Here is a 17,733-nt window from a genome sequence, read left to right as displayed (position 1 = left end):
GCTTATGAGGTCTGTCTCTCTCTATCTGAAGACAGGCAGTTTTCTCCTTAAGATGAGGTCTAGTCAATACATATTTCTTCATCTTTTTACACTTGTAATACAAAGATGAAAGTCACCAGAGAGATTTTTAGTGTGTTTACAGTCTACAGGGAGAGACAGAGAAGTTAAACCAAAAATGAAAATAGGAGTGTGAAAAGGGCCATGATGGAACTGTAGCCAAGAGGCTCTGCGAACACAGGGAACCAACGGCACTCACCATCAATTATGTAGATATATACAAGTAATCAGTGGCTGAACTGTTTTGGCTACATTCACACAATGCTCTAGCCAAACAACCATGTGACATTCATCATTCACTCTAACTCAAACTCTCTAGAGGTTTTCCAAATGTAAATGCAGTTTTATCACAAAATGCCTTACTTTAGTTAAACCCCATGAGAAAATGTAAACCAGTTACCCAAATAAAAGCAGTTACTCTAATTGTGGGGAGAGCTGTGGAGTACCATCTATTCCCTGCCCTCTCTATTGTCAAGTGCGGTGACACCTACTGGGACTTTGGGGAGCACAGGGTAAACACCATTGCTCTGCTCCCTTGGCCCATGAGACACTCTCTTCTCCCAATTTCCCATTTCTGCCTGACAAGTCCTCCCCAGGCAACGTTGAGAACTGATCATTTTCCAAATACCCCTAAATGCTAGCTTCCTCTTGTGCTTCCTATTCTCAATCTCTTCGTGTGTATTTTCATCCAACATGGATTCAACTCTACTCTCTAGAGACTGAAACATGCAACTCTAGATCTCCATGCAACTTTCCTCCAGGCTTTGGGTTCAGATAGCAACATACCTGCTAGACATCTCCTGTTGGTTTGAGGTTCCACAGGCACCCCCATCTTCACATGCTACATACCTCACACCTGAATGAGTTTTCCTCCAGTATTCTTCATTTCAGTTAGTGACATTTCTTAAAGTCAGATAAGTTAAATACCTGGGAGTTTTTGCTTTGTCTTTCACTCATCCTGTACCATCTTCATAACTGACCAGTCCTCCCAAGTACTTTTTTAATGTGTCCCCTTCAGTAGACAGAATAAGGGCCTGCCAAAGATGCTTACATCCCAATCCCTCAGGCCTGTGAATACATTACCATACCTAGCAAAAGGGACTTTGCAGATGAGATTAAGGATTTTGAGATGAGGAGATTATCCAGTATTACGTGGGTGAGCCAAATCCAGTGTGATCATAGTTATTACAAGAGGGAAGCAGGAGGATCACTGTTGGAGGAGATGTGACAACAGAAACAGAGGTCAGAGTGATGCAAAGAAGAGGCGATGAGCCAAGGAATGCAAGAGAGCTGGAAAAGGCAAAGAAGAAGATCCTGCCCTAAAGCAACCAGAAAGAACACAGCTCTGCTGTCACCTTGATTTTAGCTCTTTAAGACCCATTTCAGACTTCTGTGTGCCACAACTGTAAGATAACAGGTTTGTATTGTTTTGGAGCCACTAAGTATGCAGTAATTTATTATAGTAGCAATAGGAAACCAATACACCCCCTTACCACAATCTCTATGTCCACAGCCCTAGTTTTGTTCTCCTCACGTCTGAACACTGTCATAACCTCTTCCTTGTAACCCTTCTTACATGTTGATTCTCTAGAATCTAGCCTCTAATCAGTATAGGGTTTTCTGAACGTCCCCTTGTTTACTACCCAAAGGAATCACATAAACAATGCTCACCATGACCTATGTGGTCTTATATGACCTGGCCCTTGCCTACTTCTCTCCAGCCTTAAGCCTTTCTTTCTGCCTCACACTCAGCTTGAGGTCCCTGTGCACTCTGCACAATTCCTTCCCCCCCTTCCTTGGCAGTACACATGCTGAAATGCTTTCCACAATCCCAACCCTCCTGTAACCCTTTGCCTTCTTAGCCATTAATGCTCAGTTTATGAGTCATCCATCCAGGATTTCATCTGTACTTCCTTAGGTGGGATTAGGTATTAGTATTAAATGCTTCCATAATGCCTATCCATGCCTCTACCAGGCCCTTAAAATACTATCTTATATCTGTTTATGGGTCTCTTTCATCGTCACACTCCCAATTACTTGAGAAAAACTGGCCTTTACCTTTGAATGCACAACACTCAACCCGACACATTGTAGTGGCTTATTATTTGTTGAATGAATTAAATTTTTGAATTAAACTACATCATATTGCACATTTCTCATTTTCTAGCAAAGGGAGGGGCTTATTTAACAGCAAATTGGAATAATATTAAGGAACTGTGATAGAAACATATGTCACTGGCAAAAGAAATTTGAATGCATGTTACAAAACACCACAACTCATTCAGTTATCTACAACCTGGAAAATTCATCTACGACAGGAAATGTTGTATAAAGCAAAGCAGGGTTACAGTGGTGCATTTCCAGTTTAAAAGTATAAATTACCTTTGCACTTGTATGATGGAGATAAGACGCAAGTCTAGTAAATGAAGGAGAAAGATTTTATAGGAGAAAGTAGTAATTTAAAATACATATTCATACTGGAACTCAAATGAAAGTCTCTGAAATGATTTTCCATTGCCACATTTGTCTTATTATATAGCTAAAAGGTTAATAAACCCATCTCAAGGCTTCTTTTTGTTTCTTCCTTTACTATAGAATTAAAGTTAAATTGTGGAGCATATCTTATGATTCATATGATATTAGTACTTAAAAATTATACTACAGAGAAACTTCTGATTATTAGGTCAGAGATTCTGCCAGGGAAACTGAGAAGTATGAAAGTTTGTTCTACACTTGTTTTTTCTCAGAAATCTGAAACCAGTAGTGAATTCCCTGGACAGTGAAATAGCGAATGGCACTGATCTACAGGTAAGATAGATTAACCATCCTTATTCTTCTTTATTTTTTCCTTTCTCATTTATGGATCTCAGATGCATGAATAACTAAAAAAGTTGGGGTGTTTCACTACATATCTTGACAATGATCTCATCGGGACATGCATTTCCATCATTGCACCTCAGCATCATTTAAATTTCTTTCTTTTTTTTTAAAGATTTTATTTATTTATTTATTTATTTATTTATTTATTTATTTATTTATTTATGAGAGAGAGTGCAAGTGATGGGGAGAGGCAGAGGGAGAGGGAGAGAGAGAATCTCAAGCAGACTCCATGCTGAGCGCTGAGCCCGAAGTGAGACTCCATCTCACCACCCTGAGATCATGACCTGAGCTGAAACCAAGAGTCAGTTGCTTAACCAACTGAACCACCCAGGCACCCCTTAATTTCTTGTTAAATAACTTCCCTTCTTTCTAAAAACTGATTTTAATGGAACACATTATTATTGCATTATTACAGCTAATTCACTCAAAACTGTTATCTTTTTTTTTTAAGATTTTATTTATTTGTTTGAGAGAGAGAGAGCATGAGAAGGGGGAGGGTCAGAGGGAGAAGCAGACTCCCCGCTGAGCAGGGACCCTGAAGCCGGACTCTATCCCAGGATTCCAGGATCATGACCTGAGCCAAAGGCAGTTGCCTACCAACTGAGCCACCCAGGCGCCCCAAAACTGTTATCTTTTAAAAATACTATTAGTTAGTTCTTAGGTTCATAATCCTTCATCTTGATCAGTGGGCACAGTTGGTCTCCTGCTTTTATCACTGTTGTTATGCTGTGCTATTCTTGTGATTTTCCACTGTATCTACCTCTACATTCCTCTTGCCTTCCAAATTTCCCCCTTAGGGTGCTTTAGCTGCAGCCCAAGAAGGTTGGCTTGTTTTCTTCATTGTTACCTTGTTCCAAGTATTTTGTAAATTTCTTCTACCTGGGATTTTCTTAGCAGTCTATTTTTAAGATATACAAACTTTTTAAAACTATCCTTTTATTATTCATTTCCAATTTTGCTATATATTGTCATAGTCTCCAAGATATTGATTCTTTGCGATTTAGTTGGTTTTCATCAAGTCTCAATAGAAAGCTTCAAACATTCTATATCTTCATGTCTTGTGGGTTTGAACCAAACAATTTCTGAGGAAGTGTTAAAATCTCCAATTAAAATAAGTAATTCATCCAAATATCCCTGTTGTTCTGTCCACAGGTCACCTGCATCCTACCAAAAACAAAACAAAACAAAAACACTCTGGAAGCAAGAAACTAAGAGGAATGTGGAATTGTTAATTAGAAGTGAAATCATTGGGGTGGAGAAAGATGGCAGAGGAGTAGGAGACCTGGATTTCGTCTGGTCTCAGGAATTCAGCTGGATAGGGATCAAACCATTCTGAACACCTACAAACTCAATAGGAGATCGAAGAAAAAAAGAGCAACAACTCGTGGTATATATATACAATGGAATATTATCAGCCATCAAAAGGAATGAGATCTTGCCATTTGAAACGACGTGGATGGAACTGGAGGGTATTATGTTGAGCGAAATAAGTCAAACAGAGAAAGACATGTATCATATGATCTCACTGATATGAGGAATTCTTAATTGCAGGAAACAAACCGAGGGTTGCTGGAGTGGGGGGTGGGGTGGGAGGGATGGGGTGACTGGGTGATAGACACTGGGGAGGGTATGTGCTCTGGTAAGCGCTGTGAATTGTGCAAGACTGTTGAATCTCAGATCTGTACCTCTGAAACAAATAATGCAATATATGTTAAGAAAAAAAAAAAAAGAAGAAGAAGGTAGCGGGAGGGGAAGAATGAAGCGGGGGAAATCAGAGGGGTAGACGAACCATGAGAGACGATGGACTCTGAAAAACAAACTGAGGGTTCTAGAGGGGAGGGGGGTGGGAGGATGGGTTAGCCTGGTGGTGGGTATTGAGGAGGGCACATTCTGCATGGAGCACTGGGTGTTATGCACAAACAATGAATCATGGAACACTTCATCTAAAACTAATGATGTAATGTATGGGGATTAACATAAGAATAAAAAAAAAAGAGAGAAAAAAAAAAGAAGTGAAATCATTTTTACTAGCTATGGCTTCATGGCAGGATGTGGAAATGATGCCTGTAATTTGTCTTGAATTCCCTTACTATTTGCAGGATTTTTCAGTGGTGAGAGAATGCCCCAAATTACACTTCTACTCCTAACATCTCCCCACAGTTAAGTAAGGCATTGTCCAGATTAACACTTGTATGTCCCGTTACCTATGGATATCCTAAAGAATAAGTAATATTCATCAACAATACTCTTGTTGATGGAATTTTCTTTTCCCTTTGCCCATTAAGCAAAGAAATTTCAATACTTACAAACAGATGGAAAATAAAACATTTGGTGGTTGTAGAATAGGAATAATTTTAAATGCTTTTATTTAAAGACACCTAAAATGTGCCAAACACTTCCTATGTGATGTCGAACAAATTATTTGACTCCAACTTACCTCAGTTTCTTCCTAATAGAGTGGACCTCATGGGGCACCTGGGTGGCAAAGTGAGTTAAGCAACTCACTCTTGGTTTCAGCTCAGGCCTTGTTCTCAGGATCATGAAATGGAGCCCCACATCAGGATCTGAGCTCAGCATGGAGTCTGCTTGAGATTCTCTCTCCCTCTATCCCTCCCACTTGCGCTATCTCTCCCACTCTCTCTCTCTCTCTCTCTCAAAAAATAATAAATCTTTGAGGCACTGAGGTGGCTCAGTCGGTTAAGCGTCTGCCTTCGGCTCAGGTCATCATCTCAGGGTCCTGGGATCGAGCCCCATGCTGGGCTCCCTGCTCAGCAGGGAGTCTGCTTCTCCCTCTCCCCCTGCCCCCCTCCAATAAATAGATACAAATTTTTTTAAAAAATAGTGTGGACTTCATAAAGTTGGCATGAGAATTAAATGAGTTAGTTTTTACTTGGTCCTCAGAACAGTGTTAAAGGCACATAGTACACATTTGTTTAACATTAATTATTTTTATCTTGTCTCTGGCTGTATCTCACACTACCTATTCTTTCCAATTTCTTGATTTATTCATGCTTTATATGAATGTACATCTGTGTATGGGGGGGGACAATATACATGTGTCTAGAGAAAACCTTTTACAGTTAGTACAGTGACTGGGAATTCTGCTTCCTCAAAACCATTCACCCATTCACTTGTGCAGGGACCTGAGGGCCATCATTGAATTCTGCTTGGTGTTAAAATTTGTTACTTGTAATTGTGACTAAAAGACCTGTGGCTTCTTGAAGTACCTGGCCAGACAAAAGATTTGAGTCTTTGTGGTTGGGTAGAACTGAAAGTTACATCCAGCAGTTAAATGGAACTTCTGACTCGCTTACTGTCTGGGTGGGGTCATAAAATGGGCTCTGCGCTGGGACAGCCTGATGGATTTTGCTCCAAACTGGGCAGAACTGCCAACCAAACTCCATGGCCAGACAGAGTCACTGGATTGGGTCTGCATATGGGCACCACTGCCAACAGGAATGCTGTCTACCAAGATCCACATGCTAATTACTGTGAGCCTTCTCCCCTTCTTTATCTCTAGCAGATTTCCCCCAGTGATCCTTATGAGGTAATACCTAAGTGGGGCTCATGGGAAACTTCCCAGAATTATGGGGAAACTGGGTGTCCACCTTGGGCTTTCCTTTGCCCACTAGAGAAATAGGCCAGGGGACCACCCTACGTGTGGTGTTGTACTGGCCTGGGGGAAGGTAGATGTGGTCAAAATGAAATCAGTCTTCTTATCTTTCTAACGTGATTTTTCTTGGTTTTTGTCATCCAAGGGGGTGCTTCAGCCTCACCACCAAGTTCTGGGGTCTTCACAAAGGCGTCTTATCTATGGGTAGTTGCTAGTTGTTCCTTCTGCAAAGAAAGCTTAAGTTGGGAACCATCTTTTTTACCATCTTGCTCTAACACAGCTTTGTCATACCCAGGTTTGCTTTACCTGAAGTTCCATTACCAGATGTTTCTCTATGCACTTATAGTGATATATTGATTTCCTTAAAAGAATAATTTGATATCATCCAGGTGTGCCTAATGATAAGAAAAGGGTAATGTAGAAAGTGTGATTATTAGTAAAATACTTTCTCAAATTAAAGCTCTCAGATTTCAGTGAGAGACTATTGAATCAAAGAACTGAAAGGGCAGAAGAAATTGAACAATGGTTCAATTTTGTAATAGATGTTATTTATCATTTTTATTAAACTTTGTATTAGCCATGTGCTTTGCATTGACTAGGATACTCCTCACCACTCTTTATGAATAAGACAGATGACAAGTCTTACTTCCATTTTTGGATTAAGAAAATGCATCCAGAATAGCTAAAATGACTTGCTTAGAGCAACAGAGAAAGTCAAAGAGGTCAGAATAGAAATTCTCATTATCAAGTCACTCTTAATTTTCAGACTATTAAATCAAAATATTTCTTAAGTGAAGACAATTACTTTATTTATCAGTTAATTAGTCATTAAATATTTATTTTGTATCTGCTATATAATTAATAATACATTTTATGATATAGAAAGTATACCATAATTCTTCAGCCCTAGGAACTCACAGTAATTCAGCTTGGATAAAGAAGTATCTGTAATAAGCCACAGAAACACACAATAGCATGTGATTAACTATAAAACTGTGGGTTACAACTCTAAATGCACTAAAGCATAAGAGTAGTGGGCTTTGCATTGGTCCTTAAACATTTGGAGGAGATGATCAGGAGGGTAGAAGTTCATTTTCAACGATGTGTGTATGTGGTTTTCAATTTGAGGAAAGACATGTATGCCACGTATACCATGCTTTTGGTTTCTAGAAGAGTTAAGTCTGAGTAAATTCGAGACTAGTCAATACAGAGGAGTTGATTGTATCATGTCTGCTTATGGCAAAGCCTTTAGACCAGGAAAGTGAGTTTGATCTGAAGATGGAATCTGCTGAAGGCATTTCTAAAGGGAATAATTTGGTCAAAGCAGCTACTGAGCAAGGTTATATTGTCAGCTCTGCCAGAGAGTTTATGAGGAAAAATCTGGGATCAGCAAAATCTAGCTGATGAGTTTTACAATATATAGGCATAAAGTCTAGATTGCAATTAGAGATAAAAGGGCAGATGAATTAGAAATTCTGGAGAAAAAACCAACAAGTGTTTGTGCTTGATTTATTATGGAGGATAAAGAGGAAGAGGAGTCCAAGGAGACTCCTAGGTTTCAAGCCTGAATGAGCTGATGAATAAAGGAGCATGTGACTGAATTAGGCATGTTTGGTGGTAAACAGCTGATTTCTTTTTATGAAGTGATTGGAAATTTGAGCACATTTCCATTTATGAAGTGCTGAATTTGAGGTAGTGAAAATTCCTCTGGATACAGTTCCTAATTATTAGGTTACAGGCAAGAGCTCAGGAGAGAGGAGAGGATTCAAGATGTACATTGTTAATATTCTTGGGGAGGCTGATAAATATCACTTCTCTTCCCCACTTGAATTATAAATCAAGAAGACATAAGTCAAACTTGTAAGGCAAATAGGAGCATAAAAACATCACCTTTATTGCTGATACAGTTAATATAGAAGAATATGATTCATAGCTAAGGGCAAGTGGGCTTTCTAAGATTGAACTCTAGGATTAGAAGGATTTGGTCATCTCATTGCAAGCATTGTACCATTTCAGGCCTCTTCCCAAGGATTTCTGACTCTGGAAAGGTATGGAGCAGCATGGCAGAATTAATGCCCTCTGAAGCCAGGATAGCTCCAAGAGAGAAAAGACACATAATTAGTTTATTTTTTTCCTTTCCAAACTCACCAATAAAATTAGGGAACTTCTCTTCTAGAATGAGGCTGAATGTTTCCCTAACATGGCTCCTTCTACATGGAAGTATATATCAGGTATAAGAAAGAACCATCTCCTCTCTCCTCACCCCCCACTCCATCACATTTAGGAGTACTCTGTATAGAAATGCACCTTGAGTTCAGAAAACATGTCTTTTTCACTTTGTACCCATAATCTAACTCAAGCATGGTACCTAGAAGATGTCACTCAACAAATACTTTCTGATGACATGAGCAAATAAAATTGGCAGTTGAAGATGACATGACTTGATAGCTTTCCATTGAGGAGAGTGTAAAAGAGAAGAGGATAGCCCCCATTGAGTAAGCCTGCATGATCTGGGGAGGAATGGAAGGAACCAGAGGAACTAAAAGGGAAAAGAGCAGTGGGAACCTACTAAGACTTTGGATGTAAGATGAATGTTTGGGATGATGACACAATATATTGCATTTCATTGATGTCATCCTCTATTTCTCATATTTTGTTCAAGTTGGCAGCTATCCTGGACTTTGTGGTTTCAGGTATGTGGTGAGTGAAAATATGTCCAATGATAATTACTGTATTGTATTGTCTTCTGCTACCAGAAGCAGTCAAAAACATAATTTCAGCCTTAGCAAGCTCATTGTGATGTAGTATATCATATTATCTAAAACTCTTTTGGATGTAAATAGCAGAAACCAATTCAAGTAATTAAAGCAAAAGAGGGAATAGGATAAGGAAATAGCCATGTCTTAAAGAACCACTATCAGTTTGGCCTCAGAAAGGGCCCCAAATCTTGAACTGAAAAGGTACAGGAAACCAGGCAACATTCTTTCTCCATTTCTTAATCTCTGTGCTTTATGTGACTCTTAATACTTCTATTCTTCCAGGTACTGGTCTCTGCTATACAACACCTGAGTTTGTACATCTCTTCCAATTAAGAGAAAAACTCAAAGACTCAAATCTTTTATCTGGGTACCATAGAAAACCACCAAGCACATCCTCGAGCCCTCCTGGGCAGGGAAGAAAGTCAGTGCCCCAACCAATTGCTGAGTATAGTCTCTAGTACTGCCTCACCGGCAAGCCTGGCCAGAGACTCTGGGGGGCTGTGGAGTCCATACGGTAGCCCTCCTCAGGCTGGGTCAAGTCAGCAGGCTTGCCCAACTGCAGAGTATAACCTCTGACACTGTCTTCAAGGGATCCCAGACAGTGACTACAGGCAGACTTGGACCTGAGCCAACCGTACTACCCACAGCCTGTGGTCTCTTCCAGGCACAGAGCCCAGCCAGCAACCCCACCCAATCATGGAGCATAGCCAACAGCCCCATCCAACTATAAGGCACAGCTGATAGCCCTGCTCGGCTAGGGACCCCAGCCAGAAGCCTTACCAAAGAGTGGAACATAGCCAGCAGACTGCCCAATCATGAAGCCCAGCCTGCAGCCCAGCCTGAACACAGAGTCTACCCAGTGGCACCCTACATCTGGCTGGGGAGCCAAGTCAGATGAACATAGATTAAAAAATTCTCAACAAAATACTGGCAAACCAAATTCGGCAGCACATTAAAAGGACCATACACAATGACCAAGTGGGATTTATTCTTGGGATGCAAAGATGATATAACATATGCAAATCAATAAATATCATATACCACATTAATAAAATGAAAGGTAAAAATCACATGATCTCAATAAATGCAGAGAAAGTATTTGACAATAGAACATCCTTTGATGATAAAAACTCTCAACAAATTGAGTATAGAAGAAACATCTTGACATAAGAAAGGCTATTATATGACAAACCATAGTTGTCACTTTAACGGTGGAAGGTTGAAAGCTTTTCTAAGACCAGCAACAACTCTCACCATTCCTATTCAACATGGTACTGGGAGTCCTAGCCAGAGTAATTAGGCAAGAAAAAGAAATAAAGGGAATTCAAATCATAAAGGAAGAACTAAAATTCTTTGTTTGAAGATGATAAGATCATATATTCACTAAACTAAATACTCTATCAAAAAACTATAGACCTAATAAACAAATTCAGTGAAGTAGCAGGATACAAAATCAACACATAAAAATCTGTTGCATTTCTGTATACTAACAAGAAAGTATATGAAAAAAGAAATAAAGAAAAGAATCCTATTCACAATATTATCAAAAACACTAAAATACTTAAGAATAAGTTTACGCTGGAGTGGGGGGTGGGGTGGGAGGGATGGGGTGACTGGGTGATAGACACTGGGGAGAGTATGTGCTCTGGTAAGCACTGTGAATTGTGCAAGACTGTTGAATCTCAGATCTGTACCTCTGAAACAAATAATGCAATATATGTTAAGAAAAAAAAAAAAAGAAGAAGGTAGCGGGAGGGGAAGAATGAAGCGGGGAAATCGGAGGGGTAGACGAACCATGAGAGACGATGGACTCTGAAAAACAAACAGGGTTCTAGAGGGGAGGGGGGTGGGAGGATGGGTTAGCCTGGTGGTGGGTATTGAGGAGGGCACATTCTGCATGGAGCACTGGGTGTTATGCACAAACAATGAATCATGGAACACTTCATCTAAAACTAATGATGTAATGTATGGGGATTAACATAAGAATAAAAAAAATTTAAAAAAAAGGAATAAGTTTAATCAAGGAGATGAAAAATTTGTACACTGAAAATTATAAAACAATGATTAAAGAAACTGAAGGAGACCCAAATAAATGGAAAGATATCCCATGTTACTGGATCAGAAAAATTAACATTGTCAAATGTCCCTACAGCCCAAAGCAATCTATAGATTCAATGCAACCCATACCAAAATTCCAATGGCATTTTTCACAGAAATAGAAAAAAAATTCTAAAATTTGTATGGAACCCACAACAGATCCCAAATATCCAAAGCAAACTTGAGAAAGAAGAACAAAGCTGGAGGCACCACCCTTCTTGATTTCACACTTTATTATGTAGCTGTAGTAATCAAATAACATGGCACTGGCATAAAAGTAGACACATAGGCCAATGGAATAGAATCAAGAGCCCAGAAATACATCCATGCATATACAGCCAACCAGTATTTGACAAGGAAATCCAGAATGTTCAATAGGGAAAGGTAATCTTCAACAAATGGTGCTAGGAAATCTGGATAATCACACACAGAATAATGAAATTTAACCCCTATCTGAAACCACTCACAAAAATTAACTCAATAAAGGAGCACCTGTATGGCTCAGTCAGTTAAGTGTCTGCCTTCGGCTCGGCTCATGATTTTAGGGTCCTAGAGTCAAGCCCCACGTTCAGCTCCCTGTTCAGCAAGGAGTCTGCTTCTCCCTCTCCCTCTGTCCCTCCTCCCCGCCCCGCTTGTGCTCTCTCTCAATCTCTCTAATAAATAAATAAAATCTTTTTTAAAAATTAACTCGAGATAGATTAAGGACTTAAAAACTATAAAAAACAAAAAGCTCCTAAAGAAAACAATAAGAAAAGTTTTCTTGATATTGTTCTTGGTGATAATTTTATGAAGATGACACCAAAAGCAGGAGTAACAAAAGTATATTAAACAAGTGGGGCTAATAAAATAAAAAGCTTCTGCACAGCAAAAGCAATAATCAATAAAATGTAAAGGCAACCTGTGAAATAGGAGAAAATGTTTGTAAATCATATATTTGATAAGGGGTTAATGTCCAAAATATATAAGGAACTCCTATAACTCAATAGCAAAAAAAAAAAAAAAAATTTTAAATCCATTTTTAAAATGAGCAGAAGAGGGGCGCCTGGGTGGCTAAGCTGATTTTGGCTCCGGTCATGATCTCAGGGTCATGAGATGGAACACCGTGACAGGCTCCATGCTCAGCAAAGTCTGCTTGAGATTCATTCTCTCCCTCTGCTCCTCTCTCCACTAATGTTCTCTCTCTCTCTGTCTCTCAAAATAAAATAAAATAATAAAATAAAATGAAATAAAATAGGCAGAGGACCTGAATAAATATTTTCCAAAAAGATATACAAATAGCCAACAGGTACATGCAAATGTGTTCAATATCACTAATCATCAGGGAAATTCAAATCAAAACCACAAAGAAATACCACCCCACACCAGTTAGAATGACTAGTATCAAAAAAACAAGAAATAACAAGTGTTGATGAGAATGTGGGAAAAGGGTGTCCTTACACACTGTTGGTAGAGATGTACATTGGTCCAGTCGCTATAGAAAACAGTTTGGAGATTCCTCAAAAAAAAAAAAAAAAAAGAATTACAATATGACCCAACAATCCCACTTCTGGGTATATACCCAAAGGAGATGAAATCAGAATCTCAAAGACATATCTATACAACCTTGTTCATTACACCATTATTTATATTGCTAAGATATAAAAACAACCTAAGTGCCCAATGGCAGATGAATGGACGATGAAAATGTATACTTGAAATTTGCTAAGAGAGTAAATCTTAAATGTTATTGCCACAAAAAAAGTGGTAACTATGTGAGGTGATGGATGTGGTAACTAATCTTGATGTGGTAATCATTTTCACAATATCTACATATATCAAATCATCACATTATATACATTAAACTTACACAGTATTATTTGTCAATTATATCTTAATAAAGCTGGGTGGGGGGGAACTGTATCAGATAATTCCCTGTTTTCCAAGAAAGTGTTCTTTAAATAATCTCAAATAATTTTTCTTTATTTTCCTAATTCCTTAAACAAATGTTATCTTGCTAGAAGAGTCACTTTTCATCCATTGTGAATTACGAAGAGTAGAAATAACTAAAAATTCATTTTATTTCTACAAAACCAGAAAAAAATTTCAAATAATTTTACTGTACTCGCATTTTTCATATAAAAGCATTATAGTCAAATGAAGATTTTCTTTTCTTCTAAGATAATAACTCTGTTTAATAATATGTCATGGAAAGTAGTTTTTGCTTAATGTTTTCACTTGGGGGAAAAAATTTAGAAGTTACAATTAGGCTAAAAAATTATAGCACCAGAAAAATATTTCTCAAAAAAAAAAAGAAATTACAAATTGGCCTTGAGATGAATGTTGGTGAGCACTCAATAGTGTAGGTCAGATGTAATTTAATTTGAAAAAGAGGAGGGAAAACATGCTAAGGAGAGACAACAGTAAAATTTCTGGAAAAAAAGATTTCCATTTGTTGATTATATATTTCTTGCAGTTACTTTCCTTTTCAAAATACATGTCTTGAGCTTATTGCCGTTTACTAACACTTTTGGCAATGTAAACTAATTAGATAAAATATAACAATAATTAAAAACAGAAGTAAAATGGAAATCATTTTTTACTATTTGAAATGATTCTATTCAGAGATTTTAGCAGAGTGTAAGATTTGAAATTTTGATAAAGTTCAATGTGTATATTATATCTGAATTTCATTTGTCTATGCCATAACACTGGGTAAAAACCAATGTCTTGAACATTGACTAATAAGTCCTCTACAATTGCTCCACTCTAGAGGTACATTATGTATGGTGTCCCCATGCTCTGGTTCCACTGGTCCTGCATTTATTTCCTTAAACAAGCCCTACTTTTTCTGGCTCAGGGACTTTATCACACAGTTTGTTTTGCCTATAACACTCCTCATCCAGGCTCCACTTTACCTGAGTAATGCATACCCATCCTTCAATATCAATTCATACTACATCTCTAGGAAAGCCTTCCCCAACATCCTAGGACTAGATCACGTCTGGGTATACCGTTTTATAGCACCTGAGACCCTAATTTTAACGATACATTTGAATGACTAGGAGAAAAAATATTTGTACCCCCCAGCTTCACGAAGCAGAGGCAATACAAACTGTTAACCGTTTTGTATCTTTAGCACCTATCATATGGCTTAGCACTGGGGAGGTACTTAAAACTTTGACTTTAGTTCTCTAAGTAACAAATTTTGAAAGGAACATAACAATGGGAGAATAAGAAGTAAACATAAGTTTAAGGCAGAATTCGGAACATGAAAGAAATTTTTATGGTGTCTTTAGATTCTAGGAAATGGAATGCATGATGATAAAAGAACATTCAGGTATATAATCACAATGTTAATTACTATGACAAAAGTAAAATTAGTTTCTCTTATTTTTAAGAAAAAATAAAACGAGAGGAAAATAACTAGCTTGCTCACATTTTTCTTAGGGTTATCCTCACTTATACTTCGTTATTTTATTATAGCCGGAGGGTATTTCAATTTTTGTAGTATTTAACCTGAATTAACAACTTTGAAACCCTGTTTCACATCTTTCAGAGATTAATAAATCTTCAAAGCTAAAGTTTTAAAAGGTATTGAATCCTAATTACATTTTTATTTCTGAATTCTTTCAAACATCAAACGTTTTTTGAAAGAATTAGCCCATGCCTGCTGGTGACCAGGTGTTCTTAAGCTTAACACTATAAAAACAATAAGATGGCTATAAAGACCTGACTTTCAAAGTCAGATCTCCAGGAAGTCTGCAAATACAATTTTTAGGGCATGTGGAAGCAAAAGCAACAGTAGTTACCCATGGCCCACCCACCCAATCCCAGCATATATAATGATCTCAAATCTTCATAGACATAGCCTAAAAATTCAAGTAGTAAATTATTAGAGGTAGTTTAGCAGCAAAAGTTTTTGTAAACCTAAACTAGCATGTTTAAGAGCCTAATGATAGTTTAAAAGCAAATTATTAGCCATTATGTATTATCTAAGTTTTTCTGTATATTTTTATTAAACATATTTCCAGTCACATTCATTAACTTTAAAATAAGTATATCTACATATGACATGGTTTATATTTCTTTTGAAAATAGTTTAAATTTAACAGGTGCCAACGTTATTAGTTTACTTTTTTGTTGTTCTCCCAAAGCATTTCACCAGGGAAAAGTGTTACTCAATCTCCTATGTCTACTTCAAAGAGAGTTTTGGTCATCAAAACTTTAGGTTCCTTCTACTCTACATTTTTGAGCATTTTTTTCAAATTATTATGAAAATGATACCTTATTGAAAATATAAAAACCTAAATGTCTTTTCACAAGAAAAGTTCATAGTAGGTCATTTGACTGTTCATTTCCTCTATCAGGACCCACTTACTGACATGAACTGGGGATGGGGGGCAGTGGAAGGGAAAGAAAAAGAGAGAATGGGAGGGGGAGAGGGTGGGAGGGAAGAGACTGAAACTCCCCAGTTTTCTTACATTCTGAAGTTAAGATATTCCACGGAAATATTCTTTCCCTAGAATCTAATGGATTGCTCAAATTTAGAGGTAATAAAAACTGCATTTAAGAAAAAATTATCATGAAACCTAATGAATACAAACCATTCATTTATTCATTGAATATATTAATTTAATAAACATTGAGTACCTACTATGCTTCAGTCAGTGATAGACACACACACACACAATTTCAAATCTAGGCAGAGAAGGGAGTCAAGTACAACAATTTCAAAGGTGTGATGAGTTCTACAGAAAAGGTGCACCTAAGATGGTGAAGGTATTCAGGGATCAATCTTGGGGAAGATTTCTGGAAGAGGTGACTTTTGAACTCGGTCTTGAATGCTGGATAGAAATTTGCTATGTGGAAAGTAGATGATAGGAATGGGCAAGGAAAATGTAATTCCTGTAATCCACAGTGTGTCAAATGAAATAATAGCATCTTTTTTGTTGTTACTGTTAAACTACTGGGAAAAAAAAAACATTTTATATGGCTGCAGAGAATGTAGAGTACCTGGAGAAAGAAGGACAGCAGATTATTCAAAGCACTGTGTTATGCAGGGGAATTTGGAGTTTGGATTTATCCAACCGAAAAAAATATATAAGTAAATGTAAAGCCATGGAAGATTTTTACTATATTTGTGTTTCAGAAAGAACATTCTGGAGAAACATGTGAAGGCTGAAATAGGGATAGACAAGACATGAGACTTTTGTTAAGAGGCAAGAAATAAGAAGACTGAACTAAGACAGGAGACAATAGAAGAGAGAAGTTGGTAGATATTTCAGACCAGAGCACAGATGGACATAAGCCATGAGGAAGAAGAGTGTCTACGGTCTTTAGTGTTTGCTACCACTTTGAGTTTTTAGTATAGGGAATTGATGCCAAGGGGAATACACCAACAAATTCACAGAATCAATGATAGATAAATCCAATCATCAAAACCAAAGCCTTCAATTTGTTGGGATGTATACTGCTTAAAAAAAAAAAAAAAAAAAAAAGCAAAACATGACTTTTCTTATGTAAACTATCAAATGTTTATTTTATTTCCATTTAAAATATTTTCAAGTAAAAAATACGGACAAAAATACATATACAAAGCTTGAAGCAACTAGAAGCAGGATGGGTATGCAGATACATAAATACAAATGAAATTAAATTCATTGCAAAATTGAGTGACATCATATTGCACAAAAATTTATTTGATACAAAAACACACGTGTCAAGACTTTCCATCAGATGAAAGTACTCTTATTTCATAGCATCTTACCACTCACACAAAGAGCCCATAAACACCATCTGGCAGTGTGATTGCTGTACCAGAACTCTCCCCAGAGGGAAATCATTAAACTGTAGAAAAATCCATTTTATTTCACATATCACATGATGGTATAGGCTTCAGTGCCAGAGAACCTTAAGAAACACAACACAATCCACACATGAAAGTCCCTTCGCACCATTTATATTTTCATAGTTAAATATCTAAATAATTCAGCACTCCTAATATGGTTGGAATGTAGACACAGAAAAGGAATTTTGCTATTTAAGAATTTAGCAATGTAAGACATTGTGTAGAATTTGTACAAAATACACACAGACCCCTTTACCAAGTTTTATCATCATACTGTCAGAGTGAAGAAACCCCACCACAGATGAAGACCATTTAGGATATTGAGGTTCATTCTTCCTCAGATCAACTTCTCTGTTCCTGTATTTTGGATGACCGGGCCAAACACTGTTCCCCCTGCCCCTCAGTTAGGGGAATGGTACAAGGTCATGACAAATGCATTACAGATTCATGGTAGGGGTTAGAGCTGGTCTATAAATTATAGTTGAAACATAGATCAAAGA

Source organism: Neomonachus schauinslandi, chromosome 2, assembly GCF_002201575.2.
Source record: "Neomonachus schauinslandi chromosome 2, ASM220157v2, whole genome shotgun sequence".
NCBI classification, from domain to species: Eukaryota; Metazoa; Chordata; class Mammalia; order Carnivora; family Phocidae; genus Neomonachus; species Neomonachus schauinslandi.
Note: the sequence above shows the minus strand (reverse complement) of the source record.